Source organism: Panicum virgatum, chromosome 4N (genome assembly GCF_016808335.1).
Source record: "Panicum virgatum strain AP13 chromosome 4N, P.virgatum_v5, whole genome shotgun sequence".
In the NCBI taxonomy this organism is placed as follows: domain Eukaryota; kingdom Viridiplantae; phylum Streptophyta; class Magnoliopsida; order Poales; family Poaceae; genus Panicum; species Panicum virgatum.
Window position 1 is genome coordinate 49,823,698 of NC_053148.1, and position 6,000 is coordinate 49,829,697.

The following is a 6,000-nucleotide window of genomic DNA, read 5'->3' on the forward strand; positions in this document are numbered from 1 at the left end:
GGGAAGAGATATCTAACAGTACTTTATGTTTAGTCATCCAATCCATGCCCAAAATAACATCCATGCCTTCTAAATTCAACAAAATCAAATCTGTCTTTATCACTTTACTACCCAACTTAAGGGGTACATGTGTAGTGATTTGATTGGAAGCTATCGTCCCACCAGGAGTTGTTATCATAAAAGATCTCTTAGTATGACAAAAGTCCAATCCTATTCTTGCTCCAAATTTGGCACTTATAAAACTATGTGTTGCACCAGAATCAAATAATATGACTGCGGGTTTATTGTGGATAGAGAAAGTACCCGTCATTACTGGTGCTCCTTCTGGAAGGCCTGCAAGAGTAGTGAAGTTAGCTCGCCCTTGTCGGACTTGCACCATTTGCCTCTTGCCCTTGCTCTTGTTGTTGTTGTTGTTGTTGTTGTTGTTGTTGTTGTTGTTGTTGTTGTTGTTGTTGTTGTTCTGATTAGAGTTTTGCCCTGGATTATTCCTTCTGGGTTGTGGACAATTCTTGGCAAAATGAGAAGCACTGCCGCAGTTGAAACATCGATTATTACTATTCCCACTATTGAACTGTGGGGCATTCGGCCTTGGGCTAAATTGCTGCTGCTGCTGCTGTTGCTGAGGCACTGGAGGTCTGAATCCTCCTTGCTGCTGAGGCGGCCTAAAGACAAACCTGCCCACTGGGGCATTTCTTTGCGGAGGCCTGGGTGGAGTATTTTGCACTAGACGATACCTCGGTGGCTGGGCACTCGAGGATCCCGTTGGTGCCTTTCGCTTTTTCTCAGCACGATGTGCAGCAATACAGTCCTCTTGCGTAATGGCCAAGTTGACCAGCTCATTGTAAGTGTTGGGCTGAACAAGGTTCAGGCGTTCCTTGAGCTTGGTAGTGAGGCCACGACGGAAACGATCACGTTTCTTGGCATCAATGTCAGCATGATGGCCCGCATACTGGCACAGATGAGTGAAGGTCTGTGCATATTGTAGAACAGTGCGGGTTCCCTGATCTAGAGCCAAGAATTCATTCAACTTTCTTTCAATTAGTCCATCCGGAATATGATGTGATCTGAAGGCAGCTCTGAATTCCTCCCAAGATATGATATGTTCAGCAGGCTGCATTGCACAATAATTATCCCACCATATACGTGCAGGACCACGCAGCTGTTGGGCGGCAAAGGGGGCCTTATTTGCATCAACACACGGTACTGCTAACAAAGCAAACTTGGAATTGATTGTACGGAGCCAAGCATCGGCATCCAATGGGTCATCAGCTTTGCTGAAAAGCGGAGGTTGGGTACCAAAGAATTCCTGGTAACCCGCTGGTTGTGCCTCCCTTCCTCCATACTGTTGGCATGGCTGATTTTGTTGCCCTTGGACTAGCTGGCGAAGCAACTCTGTTTGCATGGCCATTAACTCGGCCAGATTCGACGGGGGTGGCGGTGGTTGCTGAGATCCACTGCCAGTTTCACAACCGAAGCCATCAGGCGTTCCGCGTGTATGACCAACCATCTGTAATTATGGAAGACATCCATTAGATACATATTTCTCGCTTCCAAAATCAATGGTACGTGCAATGATCATACATTGGATAAAACAAAATCAGCAAAAATGTAACTAGATGCGGTGTAGCACAATACATAACTGTGCAACCCACAAAACTCAGAACAGGCCAGCTGTTAGATAGCTTCATGCTCCATCGTATTGATACTCAATGCTAAGAGCAAAGGGTAAATAAAATAATCTAGCAATTCACTCTTCATCGCTATGTGCAATGCTGCTAAACAACAAAGATCATAGAAGTGATTGGTCTAAAATTTAGTCTCACAGATTCAATATGCTAAATTTGATGAGCACACATGTCACAAAAATTTGCAACATCTTGTATTCATCAAACAGCGTGAACATGCACAAATGAAGAGATATGCTAAGTAGGAAGATTATGATTTCCAAACTGGTAGTCGCTACTTATATTACATTCAAAGTAGCATTTTTCTTACAACCTAACATTACTCACCCTTACCACATATAATACAACAAGTGGTACTCCTACCTAGGGCTATCTTACAACATCTCTTTCCTATGTACAAGCTACAACAAGAGAAAACACGAACTATCTAGGACTAGTCTAAGGAGCCTAGAAGTCGTCGAGGTTGCCCACAGAAGAGGCACTGCCAGTAGAAGAGTCATCCGGCTGAGGGTTAGGCTCAGCAAGTGCGTGCTCTGAATCTAAGTCAGATACTCCCTCAATCTCCTCTGGGTCCTCCTCTGCTGCTGCAGGCTCGGCTGGGGCATCTAGTTGCTCCTGGAGCATACCAACATGTGCTAAAGCATCAGCCCAATCTGCTTGAAGCTCATTCACCTGCCCCTGAAGAAAACCAATAACTATGTTGCGCTGCTCTATCTCAGCACCATGCTCCATAGCCTGATGCTCAAATTGTGCAATGGCCAAATCCCTCCCAGCAACGGCATCCTGAAGTCCCTGAATCTGAGTATCCCTCAAACGAAGGCCTCGCTGAAAATTCTGGGCCAAGTCTATCACCTGGTCCATGTGTCGCTGCTGGAGTATCTGGTAGTGAGACTGAGCATTCATATATCTGACTACTGCCTCGATAGTCTCATCCGCTACATCTCCAATCAAGTGCCCAAAGTGTGTGACCCTGAACAGCCACTCTGCATTGCCAGCACTGACTGCTGGAAACAAACCAATAGGATATGCTGCAACCTCCTCAGGATGGTGCTCACAAAAAGTGGTGATAGCGCTGAGAGCTGCTTTCTCAAACGCATCCACAAGACGGTACCCAATCACCTCAATCTCAATCGGTGGCCACTCCAAGGTGGGGTGCTGAGGAATGGTCATTGTCACTCTGTTCTTCTTAATTCCATCCTCAGAAAACTGGCGTCCCGTGTACTGGGGTGGATCTGGGTAGTGGAAGATACGAAGTGAATCCCAAAGAATCCTCGGAAAACCCTCCCAGTACAGACAGTCGGTATGAGCATTTCCCTCCTCATCCCAAAAGACCCGGGAACAAGTCGCCATCTGAATCAAAAAGGATTCAAACGTGAGTAATGTGATCAACTCAAGACTTCTCAAATAAAGCTTTAAGAAGACTGCGGAAAAACAACTATGTTTCTAAATCAAAAGATGATATGGTTCCATACTCAAAGAATAATAAACCACAATCGGTACTGGTTCATCATTTGAGATTCTAAGGAATGAACAGATCCTTACAACAACAAGATGGGGTTTAGGAGGAAGGCATAACTCGAAACCATATTTTTCATCCAAGGAAACCTAAGCATTTTAACAAGCATGCTACTAAAATCAGAGTTTCACTCACTCATGTTTTAAGCACACTAACACTTATCTTATAAGGATTCATACTAGAAATTCCTTAACAAGCTCATGCAGCAACTTCAACTATTATGAACCAATCAAACATCAACCAAATATGCATGCCCGTCCTGACCGTCCTCACAAGATAAACAATTGCCAACTATGGTTGGGCTTACGTGGTTAGCACGGTGGTATACATAAATACGGCTCTCCCTATATAGCTAGTCGATACATTCTAACCGTTCTTATCTTATCGAATCGTGGTTAGCGTACCTGCATAAGATTGACAGAACATAAATATATATACCCAATGAACCTTTCATGCCAGCACTCATGAAAGCGTTCCCAAACATTACCGCTTACTATAGAAGCGGCAGCCATACAATTTCCGCCGTATGGCCAACGTTAACATACGCTACTCAGAGGCGTATTCACAAGTTCCTTTACTCCCAATATAGTCGACCGAGGTCGGTATATTGGCAGCAGCTCAAGTAGGCCACTGCTTGAGCGCAGCGTTCGGTTCGCATCGCCGACGGGAAGGTCAGACTCCCTCAGCTGACTGAGCACACTTTACTTCCAATATAGTCAACTAATAGTCGGTATATTGGAAGCACCTCAAGTAAGCCACTGCTTGAGGGCAGCGTTCGGCTCGCATCACCGACGGGAAGGTCAGACTCCCTCAGCTGACTGAGGATCCTTACCATCTTACCTCAACGTAGGTGCGTCGTTACAGAAATTAAGAGTTGCTTGTGAGTATGGTTTGACAAAAAGTAAATGTTGGAAGTCAGATAACATAAACCATACAGAAATAACCACCTAGTAATTCCCATAAATTCCCTAGGACTTTACGTTCTAAGAACAACTCTTAACGAATCCAACGTAATTTTCCGAAATTCTTTATGGTTCCAATTTTATATGGAAAAAAAATGGTTTTTAAGGTTCCAACACCTCTGATGTACGCTTGCAGCTCTGGTACCAGCTGTGGCAGAACCGCCTAAATTATCCCGGCTCAAGTGCGTAAACCATCACCATAAAGGCAACATTAGCTTAAACGCACTTCAAACGGAACAATTTTTGGTCTGTCGGGTAGCGTCCCGATACAACCACCGATTCTCGGATCGAACAAGCATACCCCGCACGAAGGCGAGTTCAGAGATATTACAACCACAATTTTACAACTCAGGCATAATAATGATTACAAACCAGTTAAACACATTATTACAAAGCCAACTTAAATAACAGTTATACAAGCTATGATTATAAGTTCAGAGTCTAAACAGCGGAAGATGAAACACGATGACTACAACACGTCGCAAAAGTATACCAAGCTAGCCCAAGCATGGTATCACTCGTCATAGTCATTGCCGGCCGAAGACGTATCCCACTCTACGGACCAGCCAGGAGGCAACGAGCAAGGATAGGTCAAGCTAGCGATCTGATCCTCAAAACTCATACCTGAAAAAGGGTTTCAACAGCAAGGCTGAGTATTCTAATACTCAGCAAGACTTAACCGTCAACGGGTATAAGTAGCCCACCTTAGCTAGACTATGCAAGGCTTTGTGAGGCTCTGGTTTTCTTTTGCTGAAAAGCAATAAAGAGTATGTCCTTACTTTCAAGTTTTAGCTTTCAAGGTTCTAGTTGATTAACCGTTCTATGTAAGCAGCTACTATCCAATCATGGTAGAAAATTAAGTAAACATCAAGATTGATTATAGTATTGTTGCTCTTCTTACTCTGTGTGGCAAAGAGATCAAGCAGTCTCATTTCATCGTGAGAGGCGGACGATTCTGAATCGAAATTCAACCTTGCAAGGATAACCTAGCACACACGTCTGGAACACCGTCGGGTCATTCCCAAACAACCGTTGACCTTTCTTTCCGGCTTGTGGATAGGAACACTCTCCCCGACTACAGGGCTCCAAGGTCCACCCTTCTACGAGGTCCACCCTTGTCCCTTGAAGTCGCAGTGTTGCGCAACATAAAAATAAAACCTATCCCTAAGAGAGAGTATCAGGTATATCCACTCCCCGGTCCAATCGGCTACTAGGCTTGCCGCGTACCATATTGACGGCATGTGGCTAGTACTTTCAAAGACTTAGCCAACGCTACCACACACCGCGACCTTAGCAAGTTCAATAACACAGACGGGGTCTCACATGAAGTTATGATATCGATCACAACCCCGTTCGTCGTCCTTATATTGATAACAGAAAGTAAACAGACAAATCCTATAAAACTCGCGAGTGACAGGCAATCACTCGACTTTTACCGGTCCTATAAGCTTAGCAAGTAGTCGAACTCAAGTCTAGTGTTCAGTACATAGGTTCCTAGGATCATGCATCTAGGGTTTCAATTCAAATCCTAAGAACTGTAAATGCACAAGTAAAATAATACAGTAAAAGATATTAATTTGAAGTATAGGTTATGTCCGGGGCTTGCCTTCTCGATAATTGCTAACTATTTCAGCTCTAGGCTCTTCCGAACTTTGGTCCGGGGCTTCAGTTAGTTCCGCAGTGTTCACTTGAGCTTCGAGATCACCTCCGTCAGATTCCGGGATCAGCTCGTACGTCCCGTCCGATAAGGCAGTCGTGTCTATATGTAATGCAAGAACAACATTATAAACATACATGGGCAATCGTTTATAGAGTAGTTAAATACCAAATTTAACTA